Here is a 16,514-nt window from a genome sequence, read left to right on the forward strand (position 1 = left end):
ACCACCATCTCCACCATCAGTAGAACCACCATCACCGCCACCATCACCACCATCTCCACCATCGGTAGAACCACCATCACCACCACCATCACCACCATCTCCACCATCAGTAGAACCACCATCACCACCACCATCACCATAAGCACTACCATCATCAACATCATGATGTTATCATCACTTTCACCATCGTCACCACTATCACTGTCATCACCAAAACCACTCCCTGCACTGTCACTACTACCATTTATACTATTTTCACCATTACTGTCATCACCATCATTGCCATCACTTCCACCTTCACCATCACCATCATGTCCACCACCACCATCATCATCATATCCTGTCCCCATAACAGTTAACTTTATTCAGCACTTGTCACATGCCAGGCAGGTGCCCACATGCTATGGGAGGTCATCTTCACTGCATCAACACAACATTATTGGGAAGTATATGCTCTTTCTTAGCACCATTTTGCAGATGAGAAAACAGGCCCAGAGAGACAAAGTCACCACCTCAGAGTGATTGAAATAGTAGCTGCCGATTTGCAATCCAAACTCGGGTTTTCCTGGGCACTGAGTTATGTTCTCATCTCACTGCCTATCGCCAACAGCTGTGGGTGAAGTGTTGAGAGACTTGCCCCACAAGCAGACCCCTAGAGATTCCAAACTCAGAAATCAAAGCAGAATCTACATATCAAAGCAGGAGCATGGAGAAGGGAAGGACCTGCCAAGAGAATCCATTTTTCAGCCATTTTGTTTCCTCTTCTGTGAAAATTCTTCATTATTGTTATTATTTTCTTATTGCTATAGTAATGTATAAAATGTAGAGCTAGTTAAATAAAAAGAAATTTAAATCACTCAGAATGCCACTCTTCTATTAACATTTATAGAATCCCCTTTAAATGTGAGATCACATATTTTACTCTTATTACCTGCCTTTGTCCTAATGCTGGATTACAACCACCTTCCATGTTATGTTAGTAGCCTCCTACAGCATGATTTTTATTTATAATATCTAATTATTTGTGTTACACATCTTTAAATGCTCCCTTTCTTACATTTTATGTAAGAAAGCATCTTATCTTTAAATGCTCCCACTTACATTTTATGAAAATATTTTCTTCAAATTCTTTAGCTATATCTTCCCCACTGGTGCCTTTGTCTTCACTGGCACAGTTGATGGTTTAACAGATTTGCAGGGCATATAGTCTTTGCTAATGTGCACTGGAGGTTTTGTCCTAAATCTTAATTGCTCATGGCATTACCTGAGAATGGTGCTTTTTACATTTCAAAATGATATTCACAGAGCAAACACTAACAACTTAAAGTCTTTGAAAGTCTCATTTTTGGTGATGTGCAGCACTTCCATTGTTTCTCCAAGAAGGGACTTAGGTTTTGAATATGAAATACCTTCACTTACTTCAAAATTCAAATGGCATCAAAAGGTGAAATATGAAGTCTCCTTGCTCCTGCTTCCCAGTGGCTCAGTTTTCAAAGGCAACAGGTATTAGGAGTTTCTTGGGCAGTTTCCAGGAATATTTTATGCAAATGCAAAATCATAATATGCATTTATATGTTTGTGCACACACATTTGTATGTGTGTATATGTTAGTTATGTATGACCTTGTGTAGGTGTAAGTACACACACACATAACTGTATAGAGAATAGCTCACATTTTGCAGTTTCCCTGTTGTATAAATATATTATAAATATATGTATGCACATTTCTAATTGTGTATAGTGTGCTGAAGTCTTCCTTATTATCTCCCCATCTTACCCAAATGCTAGCATACATACTTCTGCCCCTTGGTATCTATCTATCTACTTAATGAACAACATATCTTTAAGATAATCCCCCCTTTTTTATTATGGGACTTCTCAAACATACACGAATGCAGTGACAATGGCATTGCAACCCCATAGACCCTTCACCCGGTTTTAGCAATGATCAACACTTGCCAAACTTGTATCAAATTTATTCCCACTTACTCCCCAAACCATTCCCTCACTCCAATTATTTTGACATAATTTCTACATATCATATGATTTGCCTGCAAAATTTTAGTGTGTAACTCCAAAATATCAGGACTCTGTATATAGCCACTTTATCATACCTACAGCCTCCTCTGGAGCAACCATCGGAGTTGACAGATAAGGAACTGGAGGTTGAATTATCATATTCACGAGAATGAACAACCATTCTTTAATGTTGTCATATTGCCAGGCTTCAAACATTTAAGAAACTTATGTTTGATTTGGGATCCAGTAAGACACTGCAGTTGGTTGATGTATTTCTAAGTCTTTTTAAATCTAGGTCTCCCCTATGTTTTTCACCCCTTAAATTTTTTGAGGAGGGTGAAGAAATTGGATAGTTTGTCCTGTGGAATTTCTTACAGTCCAAACCTTGCTGGTTGCAACAGACTGGGAGTTTAAATTCCAGCAGGATATTTGTTCCACATTTGTTGGGTTGTAAGCTTGTTTCCTATAATCTACTCTCCTTCGATCATCTTTTCCTTGAGATAATTTCCCAGAAAGTGGGATTGTCGGGTCAAAAGATGGGCAGAAATTAAAGGGTTTTGAGAAGCATCGGCCACCTGGCCTCTGAAGTCTGTGACCATTCGAAATTGACTTTCATGGGGCTTCTTCATTCCAGACATCCTTGCCACATCCTGCTTGAGAGCGCTTCTCAGATTGGTGCTCCTGGTATCTCAGTGCTATGGGAAGCAGGTGCCTGCCCCTGCTCTCAGGTGAGTACAACAAAGAATTCTCTCTTCTGCCCATGACCCCTGCATCCTAGTTTGGGTTGCTCCCCCCAGTTTGGCACTTTGTGCAGAAATGACTGTGTGCACCTGTCCTATTAGAAACTCTCACACTGAGTCTCTTAGTTGCTCTCCCCAAGCAGAACTGAGACAGACTTGGATGTAAGTAGTTTATTTGGGAAGGGATCCCAGGAGGCACAAGGGAGGGAGTGGAGAATGCCAGATCAGGAAGACACAAGCGCAGATGGGGGTGTGTTAATGGGGAGTTACCCTGTGGGTAAGTGGCACTCAGTCCTGTTGGGGCACCTCCAAGAGAGAATACCTTGTGTGCCTTAGCAGTGCAAGGAGGCTGAGCTATTTACCCTCGGTCCTCATCCCTTGCTGCTAGATAGCCACTCCAGCATAACTCCCAAATATTTGGGGCTTGCCCTCCACAGGCTGCAGAAAATGCCCTCTTACAGAAAGATAGTTATTTACATGCATAGGAATCCCCTCTGGGGAAGACTAAAGGGGACACTTCAAGGGCCTGCTACACTGATCAACCACCATCAAGAGGGTCCATGTTTGGAGTGCTGTGGCTTAGTACCTTACAATGACCTGGATCTACCCACCCTTCTGCTCTGGGATTTTGGCTCTTCAAGGTAATTCTAAAACACCACAGGAGGACTCAAACACAGTTTAAGGTAGGTTTGTTAAGGAGATCTTATTAGCAAGCATGTGATGTCCAATGCTCTATGTCAGGGAAAGGCAAACTTTTTCTATAAACGGCCAGATAATTACTGTTCTCAGTTCTACGGGCATTTGGTCTCTCTCTGAACTCACCAACTCTGCACTACCATGTAACAGCAACCCCAGGCGTTCCTCGGACTGATGGGCATCTCTGTGTTCCAATAAAACCTGATTTATAGCCATAGAAATTTGAGTTTCACATTATTTTCACGTGCCATGAAATCTTCTTCTTGTTTTTAGCCGTGTAAGAACTGTGAAAACCATTCTTAGCTCACGGGCCGTATAAAAACAAGCACTGGTCTGGATTTGGCCTGAAGTTGATGGTTTGCTGACCCTTGCCCCATAGGAATCAAATATTTCTTTTGGTGAAGAAAGCATTCACAGGGAAAGTACTGATGTTTGAGCATTTTTCTGACTTACAGAAATGGCCATGTCATATGATTCAGCGCAATATCATAAATCCTTAAAGGTGATGTTTTTGTCAGTACCCATAATACAGAGGATAGTAAATATTATAGAAGATGTAGGAAGAGCAGGTGTTGACCTTATCTTGTCCAGGGGACTTGTCCTGTTCTGTGATAATCCAAACGGGCCATACGCAGATTTCTTACTCCTTCTCCTTCCATGTGATTCCCCTTCCATTTGTGATACAAATCCAAATTACCTTGATTTTCCTTGTCATACTTAAGCCATTTGGGGGCTGGTGTTAGCTATGAAAGTAGATGCCTCCAGATTTTTTTTTAAAGATTTTATTTATTTGAGAGAGAGAGGGGGAGCATGCGTGAGTCGTAGGGGGTGGGTAGGGGCAGAGAGGGACGGGTAGGGGCAGAGAGGGACGGAGAGGGAGAGAGAATCTGAAGCCTACTCCATGCTGAGTGGGGAGCCCCTAGTGGGGCTGCATCTCACAACCAGGGAATCATGATCTGAGCAGAAACCAAGAGCCCAAAGCTCAACTGACTGAGCCACCTAGGCACCCCTAGATACCTCTAGATTTTAGCAAAGGATCCCAGTACAACCTGCTTGCAGTGAAAGAGATGAAAGAAAATCCATTTTTCAAGTGCCTAGTTATTTGTCACCTATGTACTTTGAGGAAGTGATATTAGGAAATATGTAGGAAAGTTTTCTGCATTTCTGATTTCATCCCCAACTTTAATATAAAGCTTCATCTAAAAATGTGGGAGACATTTTGAGATCATCCTCAAAAGGGACCATGCCCCAAACATGCTCATCCATTCCGATTTTGCCACAGTCTTGGACTCCGGGTATTCTTAGGGTCTGTGATATTCAGATTCCCTCTTACTCCAGAGAAAACATGAGTTATTAGTGGTCAGACCTGTGCTGTGCAGGACCATAGCCACCAGTCGCATGTGGGTCCTGAGCACTGGAAACTAGGCCAGCCCGAGTGGAGATCAGCTGCACATGCAAAATGCATACTTGGTTTCAAAGACTATCTTACACAGAGAAAGGATCGTAAAATACTTTATGAATAATTTGTCATATATTGAATGCTGGTTGAAATGATCCCATCTTGGCTCTATTAGGTTAAATACAATGAAATTAATTTCACCTGTTTTTCTTTGCCTTTAAAAAATGTGGCTACTAGGAATTTTAAAAGGACCTATGTGGCTTGCACTTTGTCGCCATCAGACAGTGTAGGGTAGAGGTCTGGACAGGTCCAGAGGGACCACTGCATATGGAAAGGAGGTTGGCACTTGGCCTTTTGGTACTAGATTCTGAGCCACAGGTTTTTCAGAAATCGGGACATACAACTTGTGATATTGTGATTTATAATAAGAAATACATATTTGGGCTTTGTCCCCATTTCAGGCACAGAGCTCTTTTTTTTAAGATTTTATTTATTAGAGAGAGAGAGCATGAGCAGGGTGAGGGGCAGAAGGAGAAGCAGACTCCCCACTGAGCAGGGATCCCGATGCAGGACCCCATCCCAGAACCCCATCCCAGGACCCCGGGAACTATGACCTGAGCCAAAGGCAGTCATTTAACTCACTGAGCCACCCAGGGGGCACAGAGCTCTTATAATCCTTGGCATTTCCCCATTTCCCCCAAGGGCAGAGTGATAAAGGTGTCTTCTGTTATGGTAATGAGGTGATCTGGGAAACTCATGGGGTGGGCGGGGCGCTAGGGGAGGGGCTGGGGGAGGAGCCAATCATGTGATTTGAAGGTTGGACCTTTCAGCCCCACCCCCTGATTTCACAAGAGGGGAGAGGAGCTGGAGAGTGAATCCCTGGCCAAGGGCCAAAGATCTAATCAACCCTGGCTGTGTGAGGTAGCCTCCTGAAGCCGGAAGAGGCTGGGCTCCTGGGGCTGGTGAAGCTGCAGGTCTGGGGAGAGTGGCCACCCAGAGAGGGTATGGAGGTTCTGCGCCCTACCCCTGTACCTTGCCCCATACCTCACCTCCCTCAGGTGTTCCCAAGTGATACCTTTTCCTAATAAACCAGCAATCTAGTAACAGAAATGTTTCTCTGAAGTCCTGAGTTGCTCTAGCAAATTAATGCAACTCAAGGAGGTGGTGACAAACTAGGCTTTCCATGGCTTCTAAAGGGGGAGGGGGGTAGGCTTGTGGGAGCAAGCCCTTAACCTGTGGGATCTGATAGTCTCTGGGTAGATGGTGTTGGAATCGGTTGAATTGTAGGACACCCAGCTGGTGTCAGAGCACTGATTGTTGGTGTGGGGAACACCCCTCCCTGACGCCCCCAACATTGAAATTGGGTGCAGACCCTCTTACAGCTGCAACCAGATGGCCCTGGTATGCTTCAGTAGTATATGATGTCCCCTGTGACTGGTGTTTGTAGCCTGCCTGGAAGGACCTGCAGTGAAGTTAGCACACGTAAGCCCGGGCAGTTGGAGACGAAACCCCTAATCCCTGTGGGCTTCAGCCAAGCTGAACTGTCCCCTCTCTCTGTGCCAGGTCTCAGTGTCCTGCTGGCTCTGTCAGGATCAGATGCCAAGAATTCTGGAGGTGAGTTTACTCATTACCAAATGCCAGGGAAAGGAAATTGGGATCAGCAACCTGCCTCGAGGGGAGGGAAGGGGCCCTTTTCAAGGGAGACAACATAAATCTCTGCCGCCTTCTGCCTTTTTCTTGCAGCTCCCAAGAACTTCTCCCCCTTCTCCATCATCACCACCACTTATGTAGCTCTTGCTTTGCACCAGCCTCCATGCTAAGCAAATTCTACACGCATCCCATTCAGTCCTGACATTCCTGCAAAGAAGGTCTGGAGAGTATCCTCACTTGAACAAGAGCCCTCAAGGGAAGTAGCGGGCTCAAGGTTGCACAGCTGGTGGATGGTAGACTCTGCCCTTTCTTTCCCAGAGCCTGTATCTAAGTCATGGCAGGAGATACTTTTATTTTTGCCCCATGTCTTGGGTTGGGTTCCCCCCTCCCAGAAGCATACCCTAAGAAAAGGACCTGAGAGCAAGTCATTTGTCGGGGAGGTGATCCTGGGAAGTACCATCTGGCAGTGGGAAATTACTGGTAAGGTGAGGAGACATAAAGGTCCATTGTCAAGCAGATTACATGAGGGGAGAGGGGAGCGTAGTAAGGAGCATGTACCCCAGCATCCCAGCATGATTCCCCTTCATGGGCGAGGAAGCTGTTATCTTCTTATTTATCTTTTTAAACATGTGGTAAAATATACACAACATAAAATTCACCATTGTAATCATTTCTAAGTGCACAGAGCTGTGGCATCAAGCACATTCCCATTGTTGTATACCCATCCCCACCATTCACCTCCAGAACATTTCTCCTCCTGCCAGACTGGCATTCCCCCTTGAAACAGCAAATCCCCGTTTCCCCTCCCACTAGCCCCAGGATCCACCTGAAGACTTTCTGTCTTTAGGAATTTGGACTCCTCTAGCGGCCTCCTGTAAGTGGCACCAAACAGTAGTTGTCCTTTTGTGACTGCTTTATTTACATATCTAACGTCTTCAGAGTTCACCCATGTGGTAGCAGGTGTTGGAATTTCCTTCTTTCTTAAAGCTAATATTCCGTTGTATGGATGGACCACATTGTGTTTATTCATCTGTCACTGGACACTTGGGGTGTTTCCACTTTTTGACTACTGTGAATCATGCTGTTATGAACATGGGTGTGCATATATCTCTTCAAAACACTGCTTTCAATTCTTTGGGCTATATACTTAAAAGTGGTATATGGTATTTCTAATAAAAAAATTGTTAAGACTTGCCAAACTGTTTTCCACAACAGCTGCACCATTTTACATGCGTTACCAGCAGTGCATAGGGTTACAGTTCCTCCACATCTTGCCAATACTTGTTTTCTTTTTTTTTTCCCCTGATGATAAAAAAGCCTTTTTTTTTTTAACATATTGATTCATGTCAGTCATTGATTGAGGGAACTGCTCCATTGCTAACCCACCATGTGGTAAGCACAGAGGACTCTGGTGGCCAGAGAAAGCCCTCAGGGAAAGACACACTGATGCTGACAGTTAGAAGTTCTACTGTTGAGTGGAAGTGGTGTTGATGGTAGAGGATGGATGTGGGTGGGGCAGGCACGCAAGCATCTGTGTTCAGCCGTGGGAGGGGTGCACGGTGGAGGACAACAGAGCTATTCCCAAAAGGACATTCTTCTGACTACAGCATCTGGGACATCATAAGTGCTCAAGGAATCCTTCTTGAATGAATGAGTGAATTAATGAAAGGATCCTGTGTTCCCTGCAGCTTTCTGTCCCATATGCCCTGAACATGCCAACTGCTCCAACAGCACCCACTGTGCTTGTAAAGATGGATTTCAGTCTCCGTCTGGGAGGAGGTACATCAAGCCCCACGAGAAATGTGAAGGTAGAGACTCAATCCATGACATCCTGAAATCTGGAACGGGGTGGGGGCATGTGTGGGGTGCTGGTGAGGCAAAGATGCAGTCATACTACAAGATAGAACATGTCAGAGCTGTCTCAGTGCCCTTAGAGGAGTTCTTATCCCTTGTGTCCCCCTTGCTCTTTCTGAAGCTGGTTTGATGTCTTCTTTCTTTATTTTTTATTATTTATTTATTTATTTATTATGTTATGTTAGTCAACATACAATATATCATTAGTTTTTGATGTGGTGATCCACGATTCATTGTTTGCATATAACACCCAGTGTTCCATGTAGTACGTGCCCTCCTTAATACCCATCACTGGGTTAACGCATCCCCTCACCCCCTTCCCCTCTAACACCCTCAGTTTGTTTCTCAGAGTCCATAGTCTCTCATGGTTCGTCTCCCCCTCTGATTCCCCCCCTTTCATTTTCCCCTTCCTTCTCCTAATGTCCTCCCTATGTTCCACATATAAGTGAAACCATATGATAATTGACTTTCTCTGCTTGACTTATTTCACTTAGCATAATCTCTTCCAGTCCCATCCATGTTGATGTAAAAGTTGGGTATTCATCCTTTCTGATGGCTGAGTAATATTCCATTGTATATATGGACCACATCTTCTTTATCCATTCATCTGTTGAAAGGACATCTTGGCTCTTTCCACAGCTTGGCTATTGCGGACATTGCTGCTATGAACACTGGGTGCACGTGCCCCTTCTTTTCACTACATCTGTATCTTTGGGGTAAATACCCAGTAGTTCAATTGCTGGGTCATAGGGTAGTTCTATTTTTAACTTTTTGAGGAACCACCATACTGTTTTCCAAAGTGGCTGTACCAACTTGCATTCCCACCAACAGTGTCTTTCTTTAGAGGAAGGTAGAGTTCCCAGGACCCTTGGAGTTTCAAGCATCAGTTTTTGTTTGTCTGTCTGAGAATCCCACAAGAGAGGGGACCATGTCTGTTTTGTTCATTACTATAATCCAAGGACAGAGAATATGTCACATAACAGAGGCCCAATAAAAAAGTGTTGTCCAAGAGAACAAATGAATAACTCACTATCTTGACACTCAATATCTTCCATGATCTGGCCCACATCAGATCTTGACACTCAATATCTTCTATGATTTGGCCTCAACTGAATAACTTACTATCTTGCCACTCAATATCTTCCATGATCTGAGTATTCCAACTCAGATTCCAGTTTCCCTTTTCACTACTCCCTTCTGCTCCAGCCAAAATCCTTTCTCATTTCCACAAATTCTGAAGGTCCATTTGACTGCCAAAAAGAAAAAACACTCCTGAATATCTAATTGGTGGAGTTTTGTAAATTCAGAAGGCAAACTGGACCATGGTAAACTACTTAGGATTTATTTTATTTTATCATGGCAAAATATAGATAATGTAAAATTTACCAATTTAACCATTTTTGTGTACAGCCCAGTGGCATCAAGCACACTCACACTGTTTTGCAGTCATCCCCACCATCTGTCTCCAGAACTTTCCCCAAACTGAGACTCTGTCCCCATGAAGCACTGCCTGCCCACCCCCTGCCCCACCTCTTGCTCCCCCCCATCTACTCTCTGTGTCTGTGGATATGATTCCTCTAAGGACCTCCTGTCAGTGGAATCAGACAATATTGGATTATTCATTTACTTGAATTATTTTTTTCAATTGTGGTAAAATATACACAACAAAATTTATCATCGTAACTATTTTTAAGTGTATAGTTCACTGGCATTAAGTCCATTCACAGTGCTGTGCAACCATCCCCACCATCCATCTCCAAGACTTTTTTTATCTTGCAGAACTGAAACTCTGTCCCCACTAAACATTAACTCCCCATTCTCCCTCCCCTGGCCCCTGGCTCCCACCATCTACTCTCTGTCTCTGTTAATTTGACTCCTTTAGGGACCTCCTATAAGCGGAATCATACAACATTGGATGTATCTGTTTTTAAAACTTTTTAAAAAGAGTTTAGGAAATTCTCTATTACCCCTTCACCCAATTCCCCTAAGGTTCACCAACAACATGGCTATACTACAATGATGAAAACTAGGGAATTAATATTGATATAAGGATGTCAAACAACACACTTTTTTTCCAGTTCCACCAGTTTTTTTCTCCAATGCCCCTTTTTGTTTTCTGCTTCAAGAATTATTTCAGGATCCCATTTAGTTGCCATGCTCCTGAGTTGGCAATCTGTGACGGATCCTCAGTCTTTTCTGGTCTTCTCTGACTTAGACACCTTTGATAGGACACCAGAGATGCCCTTTTGCACTTTGCTTTTTTCACTTAACAGTATATCCTAGAAATTATTCCAAATCATGTAGAGATCTTCCCCCATTCTTTTATGTACCTGTGTGGATGAACCATAGTTTATTCAAACTTCTTCTGCATAGGGACATTTTACTTGAATCCTTAGGCTTTTTCCAGTATTTGTGGGAGATGTGTCTTTACAGTCCTGGAGGTGAGGTGCCTTAGTTAAAAGGTAAATCCATATGTAGCTTGATTAGCTATCCCAAGTTTAATTCCAGAAAAGTTGTACCAATTGGCATTCTCACCAGCAATGCATGAAAGCACCTGTCTCCCCACAGTCTTGCTGACAGAACATGTTGTCAGAACGCATCGCCAGTCTGCTAGGTGAGAAATGGTATATCAGTAGATTTTTCATGATTTTCTCTAATTATGAACAATTTTTTTCGGTAATCTGTTCACCCAACATGGGGCTTGAACTCATGACCCTGAGATCAAGAGTTGCATGTTCCTCTGACTGAGCCAGCCAGGCATCCCTAATTATGAACAATTTTGAACATTTTATATTAGAGGATCATTTTTATATCTTCTTTCTGAATTGTCTGTTCATGTCTTTTCCCTATTTTTTTTTATTGAGTATTTGTTTCTTTTCCTCCCAATTTTTGATTTCTTTATATGTTAGAAATTTTGGTCCCTTGTTAGTAGTATACATTGAGAATATTTTCTCTCTGTCAGTTTTCTTTAGACTTTGCTTGTATATTTATTTTTAACCATGCAACTAATTAAAAAATTTTTTTATGTAGGTAAATTTATCAAGGTGCTTAAGTCATCATTAAAATGTTTTCCCTGGGGCACCTTGGTGGCTCATCGGTAGAGGGTCTGACTTTTGATTTTGGCTCAGGTTGTGATCTCGGGGTCATGGGTTCAAGCCCCACCCTGGGCTCTGTGATGGGGCATGGAGCCAGCTTGGGATTCTCTCTCCCTCTCCATTGGCCCCTCCCCTCCCATGCTCTCTAAAAAATAAAAAATAAAAATAAAATGTTTTTCCCTACACTGAGATCAAAGAATTCACCTCTGTTTAATTCTAGTACCTGTATGGCTTCATTTTTACATTTAGATCTCTAATATATGTAGAGTTTATTCTTTTTAAATTATTATTATGTTCAATTAACCAACACATAGTACATCATTGGTTTTTGATGTAGTGTTCAATGATTCATTAGTGTAGAGTTTATTCTTAAGAAGTGTGTGATATCTGGGTCCCATTTTATCTTATTAAAAAATCCATCCTGGGTCACCTGGGTGGCTCAGTTGGTTAAGCGTCTGCCTTCGGCTCAGGTCATGATCTCAGGGTCCTGGGATTGAGCCCCGCATCGGGCTCCCTGCTCCTCGGGAAGCCTGCTTCTCCCTCTCCCACTCCCCCTGCTTGTGTTCCCTCTCTCGCTGTGTCTCTCTCTGTCAAATAAATAAATAAAATCTTTAAAAAAAAAATCCATCCTGAACCAGGATAAAGGGGAACCCCGTTCTAGAGAAGGGAAGGGTGCAGAAATGTAATGTGCATTTGTTATACTGTTTGAGACTATTTGGTTTTGCTGCAGAAAAAAGAAAATCCAATGGGATATATGAAATGCATAAGATGTGTTAAAATAGGTAAGTAGTTGGTGGGTAGAGCATATGTGTGTTAAACATAGAATAGAATGGAGAGACCAACAGTAATATTCATGAAGCGATAAATATACACAAGGCACATAGGTGCTAAATGCTCATGGTAAATTAAATAAGAGGCATTTAATGCCCAAGATATACAATATAAACAAAACATACAAAGCACTTAAGATTTATGAGGTCTTGGGGCGCCTGGGTGGCTCAGTTGGTTAAGCAACTGCCTTCGGCTCAGGTCATGATCCTGGAGTCCCGGGATCGAGTCCCGCATCGGGCTCCCTGCTCAGCGAGGAGCCTGCTTCTCCCTCTGACCCTCCCCCCTCTCATGTACTCTCTCTCATTCTCGCTCTCTCAAATAAATAAATAAATCTTTAAAAAAAAAAGATTTATGAGGTCTTAATTCAGTCACTCATTGATGATAACCATTCTGGCCCATATAACCCTCTACCCAAAACACACACCCATAGCCCGATATAACTCATAGACTAGTAGGCAAGTTGCAACTATTGGTTAAATGTACTTGTCCTGAGTCCTTCCAACAGAGAGAATAAGTGTGAGTCATTGGCTCAGGGTAACTTCTGTCTGTGGGTCCCTTTGCTTGAACCTCAACTCTGGTCCACCAGAGAGATGTGGCAGATCGATGCAGAACACATGAATATTGCACATGCCAGGACTTAGATGGTGGGAGCTTTTTGCCTCACTTGTACCATTTCCTAAGGGTATATGCACCTGTCCTATCTCTTTCCTTGCTACTTGCTGTGTATTTTAAATTGATTAAACAAACCATGTGATCCAAGTATTGAAAGAACCACTTGTCCTTCCTTCAGTGGTTTGACATACCACCATCATACTCTAAAGCTCCATATGTACTTGGGTCTATTTCTGGACTTTGAGTCTATTTCACTAGCCTCTTTGTCAATTCATGTGCCAGCACTCATTTTATTGAGGCTTTAAAGTGTGTTTCAGTGTCTAATAAGATGAGTCCCCACTGCAGAGTTTTTCTGGCTATTCTTACATGCTTGTATCCACTGTCTTACTCCTTAAAGTCCAGCTAGATGTTTTTCACTAGGATTGTGTTGGATTTATAAATTCACTGGAGGAGAACTATCACCTTTATGATATTGAGTCATCTTATCCAAGAACAGATGCTTATGAATGATGGTGGGTACCCGAGACTCCCTGTGCAAGGGAAGATGGTATAGTTTGATGAGAATGAAAAATGATGTTTTCTCTTGATTTGCAGATATTGATGAGTGTAAGGTTGGGCTGGCAAAGTGCAAGAAGGAATCATACTGTGGAAATAAAATTGGAAGTTACTACTGCAGCTGTTTCTCAAATCGTGTCTTGAACTGGCTGGCTAGGTTCATGAAATTAGATGATGAAGCATGTTATGGTAAGGATTTCCAAATACTCTCGACAATGAAGGAGTGGTGGGGGGAAACTTTGAGACCTTCATTGATTTCAGGCCAGGGTAAAAGAGCAGAGATCTGTCCTGGCCCTGGTCCTGCATCCTACTATTGTCTCTGGTAATCTTTTCCCAGAAGGTACCACTCAAGCCTCCAGCACCAATCACCGTCCTTATGGGGCTGCCTTGCAAGAGTATGTCTCCTGTCTGGGTCTCTTTCCTGGTCTTCCAAAATGACATCTCAGATTTTCCGCTGGACTTCCCTACTTGTTTCTCCCTCTCTCACTTTAAATTCAATTTCTACATCTATTTATCTGTCTATATACTAAACCCTATGAGTTCACACTGATACCTCAGATTCCCATCCAACACGAGGGCTCTTTCTAGCCTTCCCTCTTTTCTTATTTGTGGCTGCTTCTGTGGCATTGAGAACCTGGTTCTCAATGACCACAGCATGTTTACTTATTTGCTCATTCCTAGTATAATTCCATGTTTTGAGTTCAATAGTTTGGACTTAACTTCTGGCCCTACCACTTACCAGCTGACTTTTGGGTGGGTAATGACCTAACTTCTATACGCCTCACCTGTAAGTGGGAACAATAATAGCATCTACCATATGAGTTATGTATTGCTGCATAACAAATTACCCCAATGGTAGTGGCTTAAAACAACAATATTGTCTCACAGTCTCTGTAGGCCAGGAATCTACGTGTAATTTCCCTACATTCTCTGCTCCAGGGTTTCTCACAGCTACAGTCAAAGTGTTGGGTGGGGATGCAGTCTCATCTGAAGGCTCATCTAGGGGCAGATCTGCCTCCAAGCTCACTCATGTGGTTGCTGGAAGGATTCAGTTCTTTCAAAGCTACTGGACTGAAGGCCTCAGTTCCTTTCTGGTGGTTGGTGAGAGGCTGCCCTCAGTTCTTAGATATGTCAGCCTCTCCAGCTTGCTTTGTTGTAGTGAGCACATGAGAATATCCAGAAAGAGAGTGTGAACAAAATAGAAGTTGTAGTCTTTTATAACCCAGTCTCAGCAGTGACATCCTATCACTTTTGCTGTGTTCTGTTCATTAGCAGTGAGTCACTGGGTCTGATCAGGGGGAGGAGGGTTCCAGGTGGCAAGGATCACTGAGAGTCACTTCAGAAACCTACTTACTTCATGTACTGGGTAGAATAGAATCTCCCCAAGTTCACGTACATCTGGAACCTGGGAATATGATCTTGTTTGGAAAGAAAATCTTTGCAGATTTAATAAAATCAAGAGGCAGTCATACCAGATGAGGGTGGGCCCTCAATCCAATATGACTGGTGTCCTTATAAGAAGAGGGGAATTGGGTATAGAGACACACACACATACAGAGGGACATGCAAGGACAGACACAGAGGCTGAGGTTCTGCTGCCACCAGCCAAGGGACACCAAAGATTGCTTGCAACCACCAGAAACTAGGTGAAACAAAGAAGGATCTTCCTTAGAGCCTTCAGAGGGAGTGTGGTCCTACTAATAACCTTGATTTTGGACTTTTAGCCTCCAGAACCATGAGAAAATAAATTTCTATTGTTTTAAAGCCACCCAGTTTGTGGCACTTGGTTACAGCAGCCTTAGGAATCCAATATACCTCACCTACCCATTTTGATTATTAAGGTGTGTAAAATATTCAGTGCAGTGCTAGCCACAATAAATATTAGCTATTAAGCTACATAACCCTGTTCTAGAACCTTCTGTCTTTCTTTACATGAAATAGTGTGTATTAAGGCACTTTATATGCCATGTTGTGTAGACAACTGCAGGTATTATTACTACTTCTGTATTATTAACCCAGTTAACACCCACTCCTTCAGGAAGCCTCCTCTGCACCCTCCATATTCTAGGATTTCTCTTTGTGCTCCCAAGGTATCTTGTCCTATATATTAAAAACAGGTGGGACCCTTGTAATCACTTAATCATTTATTTGTCATTATTTACCTAGTGACTCTCCCACCAGACTGCAAACTCCACAAGGGAAGACCCTTTGTTTCTTTGTCAATTTACTTCCATAAGGTTTAGTATTGTTCCTGGCTTTTAGTAGGTGTGCAATAAATACTATTGACTTAATTATTGAACTGGAGGCCCCACCCTAATCCCCTTTTAAATTTCTACTGTAGAAGACATTTTGGACTTCTTGGAGGGAACTTGGGCAAGGATGGGAAGCATCAGAGAAAGACTCAACTCAATAGTGATTGGAAAGGGATGTGGGCCAGGCCTGTTACCTCCCACATTCCACTCAATGGCTACTTTTCTTTCCCAGAGGGCGCCAGTGAGGAGACAACATTCTCAGGGAACATTCAGGTGAGTGAAGTGAAGCCTAGGTCTGGGAGACAGCTGGCTAGTCTTGCTATGTTATTCTCCTGCTCAAATAAGTACCATGGCTCCCTCTGCCTTTTAGGACACACCAGCTCTCACACAGGAATGATTTGTCCCTTCTCCCAGGGGACATCTGGCAATGCCTGGGGACATTTTTTGGTTGTCACAACTAGGGTGCTACTGGCATCTAGTGGGTAGACACCAAGGATGCTGCTAAACATTTAGTTATGCCCGAGGACAGCCTCCCACATTATCTGGTCTCAAATGTCAATAGACACTGAGAAACCATGGGGAAGGTTTTTAGTGCCTCAGCTGTTGTTCAAAGACTGGCATCAAAAATCTAGAGCTTCACTCAACCTCTGTTACCACTTCCCATCCCCTGTCTTTCTCTGTAAGGCACTCTTTTTTTTTTTTATTCTTATGTTAATCCCCATACATTACATCATTAGTTTTAGATAAAGTGTTCCATGATTCATTGTTTGTGCATAACACCCAGTGCTCCATGCAGAACGTGCCCTCCTCA

The 16,514-nt window shown here is 42.9% G+C and overlaps 1 long non-coding RNA gene across 2 annotated transcripts in view; it reads left to right on the forward strand.

Moving 5' to 3' along the window:
• Positions 1-16,332, forward strand: part of LOC145717841 (uncharacterized) — a 20,494-nt gene extending 4,162 nt beyond the window's left edge. The window contains exons 2-6 of one of the 2 annotated variants that reach the window (XR_014141316.1): positions 2,654-2,747; positions 6,418-6,468; positions 8,193-8,312; positions 13,491-13,640; positions 15,936-16,332. This is a non-coding gene — a long non-coding RNA (uncharacterized LOC145717841). The other variant, XR_014141321.1, reaches the window with a different exon arrangement.
• Positions 16,333-16,514: the final 182 nt, after the last annotated feature.

Source organism: Leptonychotes weddellii, chromosome 1, assembly GCF_054177405.1.
Source record: "Leptonychotes weddellii isolate Sample4059 chromosome 1, ASM5417740v2, whole genome shotgun sequence".
NCBI lineage: Eukaryota > Metazoa > Chordata > Mammalia > Carnivora > Phocidae > Leptonychotes > Leptonychotes weddellii.